The sequence below is a fragment of the Phoca vitulina genome, unplaced genomic scaffold (genome assembly GCF_004348235.1).
Source record: "Phoca vitulina isolate PV1807 unplaced genomic scaffold, GSC_HSeal_1.0 scaffold5, whole genome shotgun sequence".
In the NCBI taxonomy this organism is placed as follows: domain Eukaryota; kingdom Metazoa; phylum Chordata; class Mammalia; order Carnivora; family Phocidae; genus Phoca; species Phoca vitulina.
The window spans coordinates 67,770,934-67,790,122 of NW_022589708.1; the positions used below are offsets into that span (position 1 = coordinate 67,770,934).

Here is a 19,189-nt window from a genome sequence, read left to right on the forward strand (position 1 = left end):
TCTCCTCTCCTCTCCTCTCCTCTCCTCTCCTCTCCTCTCCTTCCATGGTAGCATGTAGCAAAGCATTTATACAAGTGTTTTTGCCTAAAGATGATGTTAATTTATATTTTGGTAAATAATAATTTTAAAGTCCCAGACCTCCATTAACACAAACAAAAGTAGTGATACTGTATTATTTCTCCTATATTTCATCTCTTATTGGCATTTTATTAAACTATTGCATTTTCTGTGGCTTTCAAATTCAGAATGAAAAGCGCGCTCCAGAAGAGCCAAAATCATCAGTGTTTTTTCCATACCCAGAAGAAAACATGTTCTTAAGAGTCATTTTTATTTTTTAAAACACTTAGGATTTATTCAGGAAGTTATTTGAGCTGGGGCCGGACAGAAGAGCAGACCATCCAACTTCTGACATTTTCCAGGGCTGTGTCCAGAACGTGGTGACCCAATTCTTCTCCATTGGCCTATATTAAGCTGAACATGTCAGGGCCTAAGTCATCAGGCTTATGAGATGTTTTGTTTTTTTAAACCAGAAAACCACTCTTATAAAGAAAATGAAGCATTAAATAAATTATGCCACTATAATTCTGAATAATCTTAAAAGCTGGCAGTACTGGTCTATAAAAATAATCTTGAAAGCCAAGGCAAATAGGCCCATGAAGCAATCAAACCCCGGGGTTGCCCAAGGAGGCTGGCCATGTGGTAACAGCTAAACCAAACTCTTGATTTTTATTTCTTACTTATGCACACCTAAAAGTAAGGTGGGGTTATGATTACTAAAGGACAGAATTGAGGTGTGATAGAATGACTTTTTTCCATAACTTCTTTAATGGTGGGCACTATTTTTAAAGTTAGAGATGAAACAATATAATAGTTGGAGAGAAAGATATTTTTGTGTAGATACACACAAGTGTTCCATGTTACTTGTTTATTTAGAATGCATAGATTAAGCACATAATGTGCCCAATATTGTCCTAGATACTATGGATGAAAGATGGTACACAATTTTTTTAATTTAATCTTTACATTCCTATGAAATCTGTATTACTATTTCCATTTTACATGTAAGGAAACTATGTCTCAGAAAAGTGAGAAAATTTGCCTAAGTCTATGTAACTAGCAAGAGTTGGATTCAAGTCTCAAATCCAATGTGTCCAACTCATAAACCCATGAGAAATTTATTTTTCTTTCTTTCTTTTCTTTCTTTCTTTTCTTTCTTTTCTTTCTTTCTTTCTTTCTTTCTTTCTTTCTTTCAGAGAGAGAGAGAGAGCATGGGGGGAGGGGGCAAAGTGGGGAGGGGCAAAGTGGGGAGGAGCAAAGGGAGAGGGAGAGAGAGAATCCGAAGCAAGCACCATGCTCAGCATAGAGACAGATGCGGGGCTTGATTCCACGACCCTAAGATCATGACCTGAGCTGAAATCAAGAGTTGGATGCCCAACCAACTGAGCCACCCAGGCGCCCCTAAACCCAGCTCTATGTAATATACTATAATGCCTTAAAAGAAATAGAGAAAGGCAGGTCTTAATTTTCCAGTACTCACAATTTGCTCATCTTCATCAATGTGACACCTCAATGGACCAGGTCGCCCAAGGCAAAACCTGAAAACCATCCAAGATGCCTCTCTCCCTCCCTCTCTCTCCCTGCTCTTGATCCCCTCCTAACTATGATTCATGACTACCATGTCTTCATACATAGTCTAGTTTAGGTCCTTTTATTTCACTTGGTCTTGAGCTACTATAACAATCCCCTGATTTGTGCCCATCTCTTCTTCCCCCAGCTCATCTTTTCATGCTGCTTCCAGATTTATCATTATACAGTCAACTCTTTTGGAGTCAATATCACCCATAGAAGTCATTCCCAACTCCTTACTGTAGTATAAAAAACTCTTATTATCTAGCCCATTCCTATCTTTCTAATCTGTCGCTTTATACTCTTCCCTATAACGATGTACAGCAATCTCAGAGAACTTGCATGTCCCTGAACACTCATGTTCTCCTCTGCCACCTTCCATTGTATATGTTCTTCCTTCTCTCTGGAATTCCTCTCTCCCTCTTGTTTTTCCCAGTGAGATTATTCTTTAAGAGCCATCTTAAATACTACTCTCTATATGAACCTCCTTTGATTCTTTTCATGAGGTCCCCTGCACCTTTCTCTATACAACCATTATGCCTTGCATACATCTATATTGGTGTGCTTATTCCATAGGATAGCAGTCTTGTCATTATGGGGCTGTCTTCTGCTGTAGACTGGGATCTCATTCAAGTTGAGAATATAGTTTCATCCTAGTCCAGCTGGATTTCCAACAACATTACCCAAAAGTAGTGAAAGTCTTTTCACTACTAATGTTAAGGTGTTAAATGTTAACTTTAACATTTAACTTTTAACTTTAAATGTTAAACTGCACTTATCTAAGCTAGTTAATTCTGTATTGTAACTAATTCTTCACAGAATAGCTTTCTAGTTGGCTTACATGTGTATGTCTTATATCTTCTTCTAGAAGATCAAACTCTGGAGTGTTTTACTCACCCACAAATTGTCTTAAGGTGAATCAGCCCTCTTATAAAGCTAGATAGCCAGGCCAACACACTCAAAGTATTTCTCACTGGGCCTATGATATTACTTGGCTAGGAAATCTGTGTTTAAATCATGAAACCAAACACTTTTTATGATTATTAAATAATTCCAAACTAAATAAGGAGAAAAAAATGTTTGTTTTTGAGTTAATTAATTCATACTCCCATTTCTCCATTTCTGACGGATTAATTCATTGGCTTTGCATTCAGAGTTTTGTTGTTTTACTTTGAGTGTCTCATAACATAATATTATTACTCACAACATAATATGTTATTACTACCTGGTAAATGCTTGTGTAAGTATAGTCATTAGTTTTCAATTCTTCTAACAAAATTTAATGAAAACTCATAGGATACATACTTTATTGTATTGCATTGATGTTCCCAGATAAGTAGTGACATCTTCTAGAGGAAAGGGTAAAGAGCTGGTATGTTGGGGTCAATGTGGGGACAGTCCAAGTCCAATGTCCAAGTTGGAACAGGACACTCAGTACAGAAGCTAAAGGGAAGGACACAGGAAGTCTGAGCAAGCAGGACAAGAAGATCCATATTTTTGGTTCATTGTCCAGAGACAAGAAGAGCATCTGGAGGTCTCCATGCCAGTCTAGTTGTCTCAGTAGCCTCATGCTCAGCTGTTGCTTTCATACAGGCTCCTAGCAAAACCTGCCATGAATCGAAGGATTGGTCAACTTTGCCTAGCGAGACTGGTTATACACAAGATGGAACATTTTAGGTCCTTGGTTGGTTTTTTTTTTCAGTTCTGGAAAACTTACTTCAAATATTTATCCAGATGCAAAATTCCTTGGATCATTGTTTAAAGTGAACTTTATTAACTAAACTGAATCCAGGAAAATTCTATAATCAGTTTTGTTATTAAGAAACTTAATTTTTATTTGATGCATTCCTTTCCTCCTTCATTTATTCATTTCTGGGACTTGGTCCAAATTTTATACAAAACATACACAGAAAGAGAGAAAACAAGTGGCCTCTTTATATAAACTAATCAAGAAGGAAATGAAGCCACCCAAATGTGGCCTATGCCATCTGTGGTCTGCGATAAATAGCAAAACTGCAGTCATGTTTTTTCTTTAAATGTTAACTGTAAAATATAAAATCCTTTTTATTAACACCAGATGTCAAGAATGCTTATTAAAATGCCATGGTTTATTAAATAACATCATTTTAGACTCACTGGGCTAGTAAAGACTGTTTTTTTTTTTTTGCATTTAGATTAAACATCTAAAATTATGTATTACTTACTCAATCTATTCAAATACATGAATACTAATATATATACACCAAAATTTAAATTTAGAAGTAGAAAGATTTATACATCATGGGTTGAACCAAAATGTTTTTAAATCTGCAAAAGTAGATTTTCACTTGGCTGTTATGTTTAAGATTTATTGAGATTTTTGTATGCACTGAAATAAGCATTACTTTATGTATCTCAGGTCTAGAGGAAATCAAGGAAAATCAAATAAAAATAAAGAGTAGACCTAAAATTGTGTATTCTCCCTATCCTTTTTAGTGGCCTTTTCTTTGGCTTTCATTGCATAGGTAATTGTGAGGAAATCTATTAACTTCTGTTTCTCCACATACCCCACCAACTAAGAGTCACTTCAGTTTTTTCTCAACCTGAGTCAGAGAAGAAATAGCTTTGAGAATTAGGTAGGAAACAGTATATAGAATTTTTCAAAATAAAAAGTTTTGGAAACTTCTCTACAAGGCCATGCTTGGAATATTTTGAATTCAAATTTAAAGTCAATATTGAGAGGTTAGCATGGTGATAAAGGAACATTATATTTTCATTTTTTTTTCTTCATGAACTGATACTTTGGTTGAACCTCTCTCTAAGCAAGGCTCCTTAAAAATGACTCTGGAATTGCAGATTTTAATGCTTTGCATATTTTCTTTTCTCTTTCATTTTTATATATAGTTTGTATATGACCTCTTAGGTAAACATGAGGATTAGAAAAAGTTTTTTTGAGAGATAAATTCACCTACCAGTGTCAGTCAGCCTTAAATTATTTAGGCCAAAGTCAGTGTGTAATACTCACATCCCTTATATTTGTCCAAGGGAACCAACTTTCTAGTGGTGATCTGGTGATTAATCATTGCTACTTAGACATTTTTCTGTGATGTTTAAATCAGGGTCACCTCTGAATATAACTTATTGAGTTTGAAACCAGCAGGTGTATTCTGGACAAAGTAAAGAGCAAATAGTAAAATGGCTTACATGTTTACCTAAGAGTTTATTTACTTTGGTATTTTATCTGCTGCTTTGGGTTTTGAAGGTTTACAATGAGGGCATTAGGAACAAATGTGCCCTTTGTGTTTCAGGAGCAGCAGGTGTTGAAATAACTTTCAGATTTCACTTGGACAGTAGTAGTTAATGTATTTATTGACTTGATTGATCATCATGTGCCCCAAGGACTATAGCCTCCCAATAAAAATTATCTGGATATTTTTATGTTTTTCTGGTATTGTTCTGTTCATTTAATCTGCGTATTTGTCTATGTGGGCAAGGGATACATGTCTGGGTAAATTTGTTCCAAAAATCAATTGCATTTTAAATCCAGCCGTATCATAATTCCTAAAATGTTGTTATTCTTAGACTGTGTGAACATGGATTTATAATTACTATGGCTTTAGAGGTATTAAAAACTTAATACCTTCTGGGAGATCTCACCAAATGAAGCAAAAGACTCTTTAATTCAAAGGAATTTACTATGATTTATCCATGAGATAATTCTAACAGTTCTAGAGTTCCTAATCTGCAGCTTTGATGATTTACCTTCCCCCAGCCATGTATACAACAGAGATTATCAAGCACCCAGCGTAATGCTAGAGATGTGTGTTTCTGTATATTGACAAAGCACTCAACAACTATTTGTTGAATAAAACATTCAGAGAAAAAACCCATTGGTGGTCTAGACACATTTAATCTAACTAACCTGGCATCAGTGAATGACATCCCACATTCTGCTCCAAAGTGCACCCTTCTTTCTTATGTTTCTGAAGCTGACTATAAACTAATGGTAACTTTAGGGGAGTATAAATAATTATCTCCAAGTTAATATCATTTCCTTTATTATCTGCCCATAAGTCACATTGTAGTTCTTAGAGATATTCTATCAATGTGATATATTGCTAGGGTCTAAAATGCTTCTACCCTATCATTTGGGTTTCCAAACAGAGAGGTTTGAGTTACAATAGAATATATGCACCTAGAGATTTTTATGTGTCTTTTTTAATTGTCGAAAAATATGCGTAACATAAAATTTATTGTCTTAACCATTTTAAGTGTACACTTTAGTGGCATAAGTACATTCACATAGCCATGCAACCCTCACCAGAACTGTTTTCATTTTGCAAAACTGAAACTCTGTACCCATTAAACAATAGCTTCCCATTTCCTCCTCCTTCAAGCCCCTGGCATCTAGGGATTTTTAATGAAAATTATTATGCTAAAATATTGCTGTATATCTATAAGGAAATATATCTTCACCATCACATTTATGAATGTTTAGAACTGATGTATTATAGAAAATACATATAAATAAATATCTATAATTAATAATAAATATATATTTATTTATTTATTCTTTGCCACATCAGTTTTCCTGGGAAATGAATGTCCCTACCTCTGCTTCTAACTTTTCATGTACTATTTAAATGGTTATTGTGTTAGGGGTTCATTTTAAAATATCTCTAAAATCTTTGAACTTCAATAATATTTTCCAAATATATTCAGTTTTCAAGAGCACTAATTTTTGTTGTGTTAATTTCAGGCATTTAATTTCTACATTTTTTCTCATCATGACACTCAACATTAATATTTTTCATATTTCCATGTCAATTTATATATTTATCAAATTCAAATTCTATATATCCTTTAATGTAACATTCTATATTTAGAACTAAATAATATTTAACCATACTCTTGTCAAATAGTCTGTTTTATCTGGGAATCCCAATTTCACCTGGGTTGCATTGATTTATTTTGGAATCAGGTAATCTTTCAGTTCTTCTGTGAAGGATTATTTCTTATTAACATATGAGTAGCTATGTTAGCACTCAATCTCAAGGAGTGGCTGAGAAGGCCTACTTAATAGGTTTTGTTTTCTTTTTAAGCCCTCAGGCTGAAATTTCTCTGTAGTAATTGCTCATAAATGAGAATTTTTAAACAGTTGAGCTTGAATTCTACTGGGTTATTTCTTTGTGTGATGATTGAAACATTATTGTGCTATTTAGAAGATAACTTAATATAAGTTATTTTACTTTCTAATTTTATTCTACTTGCTATTCTAAGTCAAATAGTCATTAAATAAATTTGCTTCCAGACCAAGTCAGAACCATTTAAATGTGCTATACTACTACGAAATAAATAAATAAATAAATAAATAAATAAATAAATAAATCTATACTACCATCTGCAGTCAGGTTGGGTTCTTTCTAGAGCAGCAAGTAGTCACCTACTTGATTTTCCCTGTGATGTGTGGAGAGAGCTTTTCCTCCTCAGTCTCACAGCATCTGAAGTTTTACCATTAGAGGTTCAGTACTTGGTGTTTGTTGTCAGATGTTACCCTTTAAAAAGCAAAGATCCTTGGGAAAAGTGACTCTTCTTATTGCCAGTCACCAACTCTTTTGTGGACTTGTTTTACCCAGGATAAGTATGGGCAGGGGCATAGAAAAGGGTGAGAAAAAGAGAGAGAATAAAAAATGGGGTGGGTAGGAACTGAGGTATCAAGGACAAAGCTTTAACTGCATCAGTATTTTGCCTCCTTCATCCCTGACTCCTGTTGAGTATCATTTACTTGATGCTTTGAAAAAGTTAGTAAAATTTCAGTCTCTGTTTTTCAGAATTTCCTTCAGAAAAATCAACAAATGTTCATCATATGTCTCTTCTATACCACACTTGCTGCTCAGCACATCACATGAATTATTTTACTTACTCCTTAAAGCAACCCCATTGACTGACAAGGAAGTGAGGTTCAGAGAAATTTGGTAACTTTCTGAAGGTCATGCAGCTAGTCACTGTCTTTCTGATTGCTAAGCATATGATCTTAAGCATATGATCTAAACTGTATTTATTCTTAGGATAATGGGGAACGGTTTCACAAAGAGTGACATGATGAAATTGTATTTTGGAAAGATCACACTGGGTGTGAATAGTTTGGAGGGGAATAAGACTAGAATCCGGCTAGAAGTTAGGAAGCTATTGTAGTTATCTAAGCAAGACCTGAATGTTGCTCAGAGGTGGAAGTAGGAATGAAAAGAAGTAGATGGATTTAGGCAAGATTTGGGAGTAGGCATCAACAATTTAACTAGAAGGACAGGAAAGAGTCAAGGATGATCTTTGCGTTTCTGGTTTGAGCAACCGAGTAGGTGGTTGTTTTAGTCAGTTCAGGATGCTATAACAAAAATACCATAGACTATGTGTCTTAAACAACAAACATTATTTCTCAAGATCTGAAGGCTGGAAGTCTAAAATTGAGGCACTGGCAGATTCGGGGACTAGTGAGAGCCTGTTTCCTGGCTTGCAAATGACCATCTCTTGCTGTGTCTTCATATGACAGAGAGAGAGCTCTGAGCTCTTCATCCCCTTAAGGGCACCACTCCCATCTTGGGGGATCCACTCCCATGACCTCATCCAAACCTAAATACTTCCCAAAGGCCCTACCTCCAAATACTTTCACATTGGGGATTATGCTTCAACATATGAATTTGGTGGGAGGCGGGGCACACAGTCCATAGCAATGGTGAAGCCATTCACTAAGATGGGAACACAGAAAAGGGATCAGTGTGAAGCTGGGTGTGTATGTGAGGGGGTGGGTAATGTTGAGCTTTGGACACATGGAGTTTGAGGTATCTGTGAAATGTCCCTAAGTAGATGTCCAGTAAAAGTTTCCTCTATTGGCCTGGAGCTCAAGGAAAGAGACTTGGTCTGAGGGTATAAATCTGGAGGTTATCAGAATATGGATGAAAAGTAGATGAGATCACCCTGGGAAAAGTGCAGAGTGAGAAGAGAAGGCCCTGAACAATGCCTGACAAAAGAAAATAAAACAAAAGTAAATGAAATCAATATATAAGAAGGGCACAAGCAAAAAAGGAGCCCACCAAGAAAATGAGAAGGAACAGGTAGATAAATAGAAAAAACAGCAGGGACAGTGTGGGAGAACAAAAGCCCAGAAAGATAAATTCAGCAATGAGGAGTTCTCAGCTGCCTTGGCTGGGGGAGTGTTACAGAGAGAGAAAGTGGGGTAGGGAGTGGTTTTAGCACTAAGGAGGTTATTGGTTACACGAGGACAGTGGAGTAGAAGGCAAAAACTAGACTTCAGTCTTCTGGTTACTAAATGGACATAGGATAGTGTGAATTTTTATGTAATCCAGAGAAAAACAAACTTAATACATTTTCCTTGTGAATAAATAATTATGTTTATTATTCTAAACAATTTATTCAGTCTAAAATCATTCAATCCTAATATCCTTGTGGCATTTTATTTTCATTTCTGGAGGTCATTCGTTCCTAATTTTACAATCTGATTTTTTTTTTCAAACTTGATGATGTTATTTTTGATGAAAACAGTGTAATTTTGAGATATTAAGATAGTTGTGATTTTTTTTTTTTTTTTTTTGCAGGTGCTCTCTGACAAACGAAGCAAAGAGAGAGCAGGTAAGTCTCCTTGAAAAGATGTTTTACTCTATTTGCTTATCAAAGTTGTTTGAAGAGCCTTGCCCAGTCACTATAAATTTAAGCATGCCGTGAGTTTTGCTGAATAATCGATAGTCACAGTATGATGTTAAATTAGAGTATGTCCTACATCTTGAAGACTGGATCAGTTCACTTAGTTTTTCACCAGGTGTCATGCAGCCCATATTATGGGTTTAATCTCCATTTTTTACAAGTTGGTTTTACTCAGAAGGAAATACCTTTCCATAACCAATCCTTATCTTGAAACATGTACTATAAATTTAATAGGAACTAAATAAAACATTGCATCTATATGGAAACAACTGCTTAGAAGATGAGTCCTCTTGACAATAATGAAGGGTAGCAATTTTATTTGTATAGCTTCCATATTTGGAAATGTTCTGTGTAAATGATTATGTTTTGCATCTTATTTAGTCTCTTATTTAAATGACTACATAAAATAACAGCTAACCACTCCCTGAACCACCACTTCTTACCAACTGTGTAGTAGATGTTGTATTATTTGAACAGTTTTTTTATTTGAGCAATCCTTGTGGATACATCACTCTGAATCTTCTCATTTTTCCTTACTTCATTTGGTCATTTAAATGCTTATACAGAAGGAAACCACTTCAAAAACTTTGTGATTCCACTATACTTTTCTTCTTATATTGAAGGTTATATGCTTTTAGAATAGTTCAATGTAAAATTAAAACTTCTTTTCTCTGAGTTTATATCTTTAAAGCCTTTTTCAAAAACTTTTAAAGTTTTTGAAATAATCTTGTCAAATAATGCCACTAATTATAATCTTCCAATGCTGCCCTCACTTGTATTGGTGACCCTCGTTATTTCCATTTTTGAATGCTCCTTTTTCTTTAATTGTTGGAGAACCATTATTCAGAAACCCAAGATCTCAGCTTCAGTTGAAATTGGACCAATATCAGCATTGGATCTTTGGGATATAGTCATCTGCTGTGCTATCTCTTAGGGAGATTTGCAAGGAGACCTTTACACTGGACTACCAGGCAAAGTGACTGGCTGGAACTTTGTAACGAAAATGTCTTTAGTGAGACAGCTGGGCCCACCAGCTGTGCCACTAAAATCAGCAAACAGAATTTGCTCCTGCCATTCGGCGAAATACTTGTAGCATCAAGTATACATAATATATTCACTTTTTATATTTGAGACTTTAACAGTACTGAACCCTCAACCACCCAACACCTGACTGGGAAATAAAAAAAGCCCTTTTTCAAGATCGTGTGGGTGTGTCCCAATAGTAAGTTATGCCATAAGTAGGACCCTCTGTGTTTCATCTCTCTTGCTGAAATTCCAACCTGAATTCAAGGAGTTGATACTACATTCAGGTCAGCAAAGAATGTGCTTCCTTCCAGAAATGACCAAATGAGGGATTGACACAAATGAACAGCATCTGAAGTTTTAGACAAAGTGTTTCCCCTGGAGATTTGATAACTAGAATATGTTTGATCTATTTTCTTTTTATCACAAGCATATCCAACTTAGGATAATTTCCATCATATAAAAGCTACAGTTAAGGGAGTAAAACAAACAAACAAACAAACAAACAAAAACCGCAGTTAACTCCTGGCTAGAAATGACAAGTAGCTTTCTAACAAATCTCCAACGAGGAAGTTCAGCTTTGGTGGCCCTGATGTGGTGAGAAGTACCAGATTGGATGTGGAGCTTATCTACGAATATTCAGGTATCATATAGTGGGGGTTCAATCGACCAGAAACTACATTTTTAGCTGCTTATCCATTCCTCCAGCTAGTGTTTCATTTTGACAGAAATAAAAAAAAAAAATTGAATAGGCAAGCAGGCCAGCAGAAACTAGAAAAGAGTCAAATCAATTCTCACATAAATATTTATGGAAAGTACTCTGGGAGTAGGAAATATTGGTGAAGGATGTCTGAGAACAATTTTTCTGCACATGTAAATCAGAGGAGAATTTTTGAAGCCTAAGTCAAATTTCCATGCGAATGTAAAACAGTCCATAAATTTGGTTTTTTTCAGTTATAGTTGTCCTCTTTTTTTTTTTCAATCTCCTCTTTCAAATTAAATTATTTTCACAATTTAAATTTTTAATGATCGTTCCTTCCTGCCATTTGTAAAATGTGAAATGTGCTCCCCTCGCTTCTAATTTGGCTCCCTATAATGGTTTCTTGATTGGAGTATCTGAGAGCTTCTCTCTGTATGTATGTTTTACCTAAGATGTAATAGGGTAGCCAGATGGAAGACCTATTGGTGGTTGCTTAATATATACAGATGTAAGGTGTAATGTGACATTGGAGAAGGACGTGACTGTGAGCCAACTTCTCTGTTTGCCCTTGTAAGGTGACTTCTGATGCTTCTTTCTTGTATGTTAAATGGCCTGATCCTCATTTCCTCTGGTCTTAGACACTGGTGAGGGATAAATGTAGAGCCTAATGGAATAGTGATCTCAAGGAGAAAAGCTGAGGTACAATGATACGGTCTAAAGGCCAGCCATTGTTATTGCTTTTATTAATAGATTAAGAGAGAGTGTCACAAGATAGACACACTCTTTTCCTAAGTAGTTTAAACTGTTCACCAGGGCCAAGATATCTCAGCCTAGTGAAGGAAGAAATATTTACTATGGTAACGGTGCAGCAAATTCTCTGAGTTCTTGCCTATCATGCTGTGGTCCTTGTTGGATAAAAAGTCAAAATAGAAATGAATGGTACAAAAAAAAAAGAGAAAGAAATGAATGATACATATTAATGTATGGATTCCATAATGGAATGAAAATTTACCTTTGAAAAGTGAATATAAATGTTCACAAATATATACATACTTTAAAAATTAACCCAATAGTTATGGTTGACTTAATCTGTCCTTAAATTTAGTTTCTCATTGTATGTATTTTTCATTTCTTTAAATTTGTAAATGGGATACCAAAGCCAAATTCCAGCAGTCCTCACTATCAAGAATATTTGAATCTTGCACGGATTTGCTATTCTTAGTATATATTATATATATATATATATATATTGCTTCAAGATTGTAATAAATTTCTCTTCCATATAGAAAACAATTTTAAAACCTAGGGAAAATAAGGTCACTTCTGAAGAAATCACTTGCTTTTTTTTTTTCTCAGTAATTTCACTAGGGCAACAGGGATAACTCCTCTAAGAACAGTTTCAAAAGCAGCTTTGTGACCATAACTCTTCATCCTTCCTGCAATACTGTAATTAATTACTTTCTACCTTCTCAGCTTCATTGTGTTACGGTGTTTTGTTAGGCCTATTATCAAGATCATGAAGGATTTGTCACAAACAGAATTTCATGGGTGTTGGAGATACAGCGTATGTGTGGAGCTAAAAGTATGGCCAAACCGATGATTACAAACAAAAGCAAAGTGTACATATTGTTCTGTTTCACTGGAATTTAATCGTAATGACAAATGCCTGAGCTCAAGAGATTCCTGGTACCCCTCAGCAATCCGAATTGGAAACTGTAACTTCTTTTTAATTCATCAAGTGTGCATTGAATATCTGTCTCTGGCACTATGCAAGATATTAGCAACACAAAGATAAATAAGATAAAATTATCCCTCCTTCAAGAAATTCACCTACCTTAAATCCTCTCAAGATTTCTGCAGTGAAACCAATGCTTTTCAGTAAATGTGTTACTAACAAAATTTATAATAATTCAATAAGTTTTATAATTGTGATTTCCTATGTCTGGATAAAGAGAAACAATTACCATTTTGTGGCAGTATGCCCACATGAGGCAAAAGGAAAGCATCAGAGTGTGCCGAGAGGAACCTTAGTTTTATTTTATTTTAGTGTGAATCTCTATCTTGAGTTGCAAGTGCCTCATAAGCGGTGTATAAATCTAGCTATATAATCTTTCCCTCTATATTTGAGTTATACCAGTTTATTCTGAACACTTTGTTATAGCCCTTGCAAGAGGCTGACTTAAATATAGAGGGGTGAAAAGAGAGTGATTTTTATCTGCCATTCTTACATCTTGCACCTGGCATTCAAGGTCCCCACTACAATATTTACCAAATATTTACCAAAAAGCCCTGAATAGCAGGGAGTCAGGGAAAGTGCCAAGCTAGCAAATATGAAATTTGTTTTACCTGAGGAATTCAGATGACTTTTGCTTTGCTGTTTCCTCTGCTTCAAATGCTCATCCTTAAGTCTTCTTATGGCTGTGTCCTTATTATCCAACTTACATGCCACCTGCTTTTAAAAGCCTTCTCTGCCCACTCTATCTAAAGAGGTTGGCTCCTTCTCCACAGGTTTCTGTCTCTGCAATCTCTTTGTTTCCTTCACAGCACTTGTCAAAAATTGTAACTTCTTTCCTCCCTCTATCCCTCCCTCCCTCTCTCCCTCCCTCCCTTTCTTCTTTCCTACTAGACTAGAAACTCCATGTCTTATTTATTATTTTATCCTTTGCACCCAGCAGACTGCCGTTTCATAACAAATGCTAAAAAAAATTTGTTGGCTAAATGAATCCCTGAATAAATCTTTTATATTAATATAATTATATGCCATCCAGAAAAGTATATGCAGCAAGATGACCATCATGTTTATCCAGTGGGTTTGTGACACTCTTGGCACATTGCTAAGTACCAGTTTGAAGAGGATAAGTCTGGGACATTAAAGGAAGATAGAGGATCAGTATCTATTGAGTGTCTTTTATGTGCCAGGCAAGCATTATGATACATTCCTTATGAATATTCATTCATTCAATCCTCAAAAATCCCTACAACATAGGAGGTATTGTCCTCACTTTACACATATAAAAAAGTAAGGATCAAGGAGGTTGAATTGCTCAATGAGTGTCTACGTTGGAATTTTAACCTGGTTCTATTTGATTTTCAAGACCATGCACTTTTCACTAAACAAATACTTTCCAAGGAGTATAGTGTGGGGGGACGGTGGGGGTGGGTGGGAGGAGGTGGTATTGCTAGTTGCTATGGCTTGTCTGCCCATAACCTTCAACTACTCTGTTTTATGTACACATAAATTTATCGAGCAGGCATTGTATTTCATTACATAATGAACACAATGAAGAAAAAGTGTCTTCTTTCAAGGAGCTCACAGTTAGTAGGGAAGAGAATAAATAAACAGAATACATAGAAGGAAAACACATAGATATTTTCTATTACATTTATATTTCTGCTATTATTTAGAATGTAAATAGGCCAGGGACACAAGCAGGATCCTTAAAATCAAGGAAACATTATTTTTGCAAATATGATTAGAGAACCTTTACCTAAATATCCCCTAATAAGTAGCAATGTTTTTTTAAGAGAGGAATGCGTTCTGGAGACCAAAACCAAAGCAAAGCAAGGTGTTTGTGGTCTTACTGTTGCTGTTGTTGCTTCTAAAGTGCCTTTGGAGGAAACCAGACCTGAGCAAACCCTAAATGATGAAAGATGAATCAGTACCTGGTTTCTTCCTTTTGTGGTCCTCTAGGAAATGAAGCAGGCTCTTCTAGAGGATGAGAGATCTTGCAAAGATGAGATTATGACCCGAAGCTGAAAAGCAGAAAGCAATTACAATACTTGGTAGCTAATTTGTTGTCAACAGGGAAAGAATATTATCTTGTTATAAGAGTTCTTCTTTGATATAATCAATAATCTCTTCAGTCAGAAACACTGGCATATCAATTTGTTTTGTTGCTCAATACCATTTATTGCAAAGAATAGACCTTAGCTGAAAAACAGCCTTTTAGCCTTATGTCCTATTTATTTCGTGATCTGAAAGGAAAAGATTAAAAATTTCTATTCAATAACAACATGATTTTATTTATGTGCTGTCTAAAAAACAGGTCTTTCCACTTTTACGTACAGCATATTGATTCCTTAAATAATGTAAATTTAATGTTGAAAATAAAACATTTTCATTTTGTGGTTCTACAATCTACCCACAACTTGTAAATAGATTTGTGATTAGTTGATGTTTATTTTTATTGTTCTTGAAACAGCAATCCCTGTAAAAAGTGTGCCAAAGAAAATACTAGAATTAAAAGGCAGCCATAATTTTGTTTTTGAAATTGCCTTTTATAAGTATGTTAGCCTCAAATATATAATCTTGAATGTATCATATACCATTATTTTCATTGTAATTTTAATATAGATATAGTCCCATGGAAAAATTTCAATCATATTGACTACAGCATTAGTACAGATGAGTAACTTTGATATATGTTTATTTCTAGCAACTAATTCAGTCTTTGGAAGTACTGGAAGGTCTAAATGATTTCTGGTAGGCTCCAGTTTTTTTGTGAAGATACCCTTTCCTCTAGGGAGCCCTGTAATTATCCTGTTGAAAAGGTGGGCCCTTTTATGAAGCATTGCCCTAACCCAAAGAGCTAAGCATTCACTTTAAAAAAAAGGAATATTTTGCCCCACACAGTTTTGTACAGAAGCTAGTTATTGAATACTATTCAATTAAATCCTGCTAATTTATATTTATACCTTTTGTTAACATCCTCCTCTAAGAAAGGAACAAAGATTCTAAAATTACATTAGAATATGCACACCATCACCAAAAGCCACCAAGTAATTTTGGTTCCTCTTTTTTTGGCTCTCTGTCAGCATCAGAACCTTCTATCCCAGAACCTTCCAACACTGGGAACAAGGTACTACCTCTCCTCCCCTCCTCTTTATTTGCCAGAGCCTTAACCACACCCCCACCCTCACCGCCACCCCACCCCCATTCACTGAGCACACCCTGTTTTCACACTTGGGAGACATGAAGACAAGATATTCCCTGACTTCTCTCCCTGGCAAATTCCTCTTCACATTCAAGAGGCAGATCAGAAGCTAAACCCTCTGTTGAATTTTTCCTTAATCCCCAAGCAGAGTTAACCAGTCACAGACACTTTATGATGCTCTCTGCTATGGCTCCTATAAAATTCTGTAACTCCCACTGTAAGCTCCTTGTATCACTAAAGTTTTGTCAAATGAATAAATGAATGAAATAAGTATTCATTTTATATTTGTAACAGCCCCATGAGGTAAGGATATAGTTATTTCCTTGATTTTACAAAATAGGTATTAAATGATTACTAGGTATGAAATGATTCATCAAAGTTTATGCATCTCCTAACTGGTAGACTAAGATTGAAACTTTAGTCAAATAATTTTTCTCGCACACTAAGTATTGAGTTTCATTTGTTTGTTGTTTTGCTTTTGTTCTTCAACAGTTTTTTTTTTTCCATGACTCGATTTTAAGGTTGGTTATTTGAAAACACATATGGTTCTGAACAGTGTTGCCTAATAGAACCATAATGCAAACTGCAAATGTGAGCCAAATATGTCATTTGAAATCTATTTAAAATCATTTAAAAAAATAAAAAGAAACAGGTGAAATCAATTTTAATAACATTTTATTTAGCCCATATCTCCAAAATATTACTTCAGCATATAACAAAAATTAAAACTATTAAGGAGATACTTCACTTTTTTATATTAAATATTTGTAACATGGTGACTATTTCACACTTTACGGTAGATCTCAATTTGGACTAGTCACATTTCTAATGCTCAGTAGCCACATGGGCTGGTGTAGTTCTACTGTATTGGACAGCACAAGTTGTAACATCTTTTTATAGGTCACTCTGCAATTTGATATTGATGTGGTCCTGTGGAGAGCAGTATTGGGTGAATCAATCCCAAATGGTGAGAAAGGGGAGATCATCATGGCATAGCTAGCGAAAATCAGTAAGCCACCAGTGTGAGTTATAGTGTCTTTTCCTCCATTATTTTGATTTGAAATACTTGTAGGAATTATTGATTTCCTTAACGGATTCATTGAAAGCACTCCTGCCTTCCTCTGCAATTCAAAATATTTTTATGTTTTCTTTTTCTTTTTTTTTTTCTTGTTTTCTTTTTTTTTTTTTTTAAGATTTTATTTATTTATTCATGAGAGACAGAGAGAGAGAGAGAGGCAGAGGGAGAAGCAGGCTCCCAAGGAGCAGAGAGCCCGATGCGGGACTCGATCCCAGGACCCTGGGATCATGACCTGAGCCGAAGGCAGACGCTTAACCATCTGAGCCACCCAGGCACCCATGTTTTATTTTTCTTAATGCAAAACTAAAGAACACTGTTCTTTTTGGAGACAGAACATGTGGGCATTGGAGACAAAGAGGCTGAAGTGTGAGTATGGGCCTCTGTCCCTTCCTGGCCTCCTGATCAAGGGCAAGTTACTGAACTGTTTGAAAAATGTTCCTATTTGAAAAATGTCCTCCATTCTCATGATAAGTTCCTATTTGAAAAATGTCCTCCATTCTCATGATAATTTGTTTCAGCCTCATTTTCCTCATCTGTGACCATAAATAACAGCATACCTATTTGACGCAATTATTGTGAGGGTTATATGAGATAATAGATGGAAAGTTCTGAGTATGGTGCCTGCTTGTGACCAATACATGGTGGTTATTCCTGGCATTATTATTATTAATAATAATAGCTCTATATGAAGTTCTTATAATCACTTCTAACTACAACATGTTTACTGAGGACCCAAATGATGAATGATAAAGCATTTTAATGGTGAACAGAGGTCTATAAAGTGAGAATAGAGTGAGCAGCCAAGGTTCTCTTTTAAGATATCAAAGTTTATTCTTTATGTATTATCTTGGCTAAATCACATTCTGTTTTCTCTGATATAAAATGTGAAAAGTGTTTTGTTACAATAATAACAGTACAGTGACCACTTAATATAACAAATACTTCATAAAAAGTTTTATAACAAATAAGTATACTCTATTTACTATTCTGAAAGGAAATTTATAGATAGCAAATACCTATAATTTCATAAAATAATACAATGACTTAAGTGTAATAAGTGAAATAAAAATGCAAGTAATTAGTATTTAGTAATCTTATATATTTAATATATAAGATATATAAGATTCAGGTTGACTGCATGAGAAGATATAATGAAATAGTCCAACACTCATAATGAATAGTTTTGGATTAAAAAAACTAAAAATATGAGAAGCCATTTTATAGAATTGTTATGGGAAAATGAAGGAATGGACATAAGGGTAAAATCAGAATAATTCTTATAAGTGTGTGATAAAAGGCAAGAGAAAATAACCTTAATTAAAGTAAAGATTAGATACCAAGACAAATTGTTGACTGTTAATATGGGGAAAATGAGAAAGCTTGATATTCTTGCAAATAAGCTGGACTTTATTAATGCATGGTCTCACAATATTTAATTCCTTGTGTTATAACATAGGGCAGGGTAGGAACTGTCAACCTTAAAAATAAAATAGACAGTAATTTTACCAGCAAAATGAGTTTACTGGGAAATAGCGGAGGAATTGCAATTTGGGACATGCAAGCTATGGTGAGCCATAGTCAAGTCCAAAGAGACAAAGGGAAGGTCAGCTTTTATTATGTTTTAAGAGGAAATTGAGGAGGATTGTTTTAAACAAAAGTTCTTTGGAGAAGAACAAGAGTTCATGGTTGAGACGGTTTCTTATTGGCTGCAAACGGTGGTAGTGTGTTGTTGCTGGGGCAGGGAGGGATCTTCCTTCTTTTCCTTAAAACCAGGAGATGAAGTTCCTATTTGAAAAATGTCCTCCATTCTCATGATAATTTGTATCTTTCTACTTTCTGTTGGTTATGGAGGCTGCAATGAGTGGTACATTTGTAAAAACTTTTCTTTCGGGGCTTCTCGACTCCATTTTATTTTTTTACTTTTTATTTTTTTAAAGATTTTATTTATTTATTTATTTGAGAGAGAGAGAGAAAAAAGAGAGGCAGAGGAAGAGGGAGAGAAAGAATCTCAAGCAGACACCACACAGCATGAAGCCCAACGTTCGGGCTCAATCCCATGACCCTGAGATCATGACTTGAGCCAAAATCAAGAGTCTGATGCTTAACTGGCTGAGCCACACAGGCACCCCATTT

General features: G+C 35.2%; 1 long non-coding RNA gene across 2 annotated transcripts in view; it reads left to right on the top strand.

Annotated features, from left to right (window-relative positions):
• The window catches only part of LOC116631730, a 223,087-nt gene that overhangs the window by 198,575 nt on the left and 5,323 nt on the right, over window positions 1-19,189 (top strand). For both annotated transcript variants that reach the window (XR_004299250.1, XR_004299249.1), the window contains one exon: window positions 9,216-9,249. This is a non-coding gene — a long non-coding RNA (uncharacterized LOC116631730). The remainder of the gene's footprint in view (window positions 1-9,215; window positions 9,250-19,189) is intronic.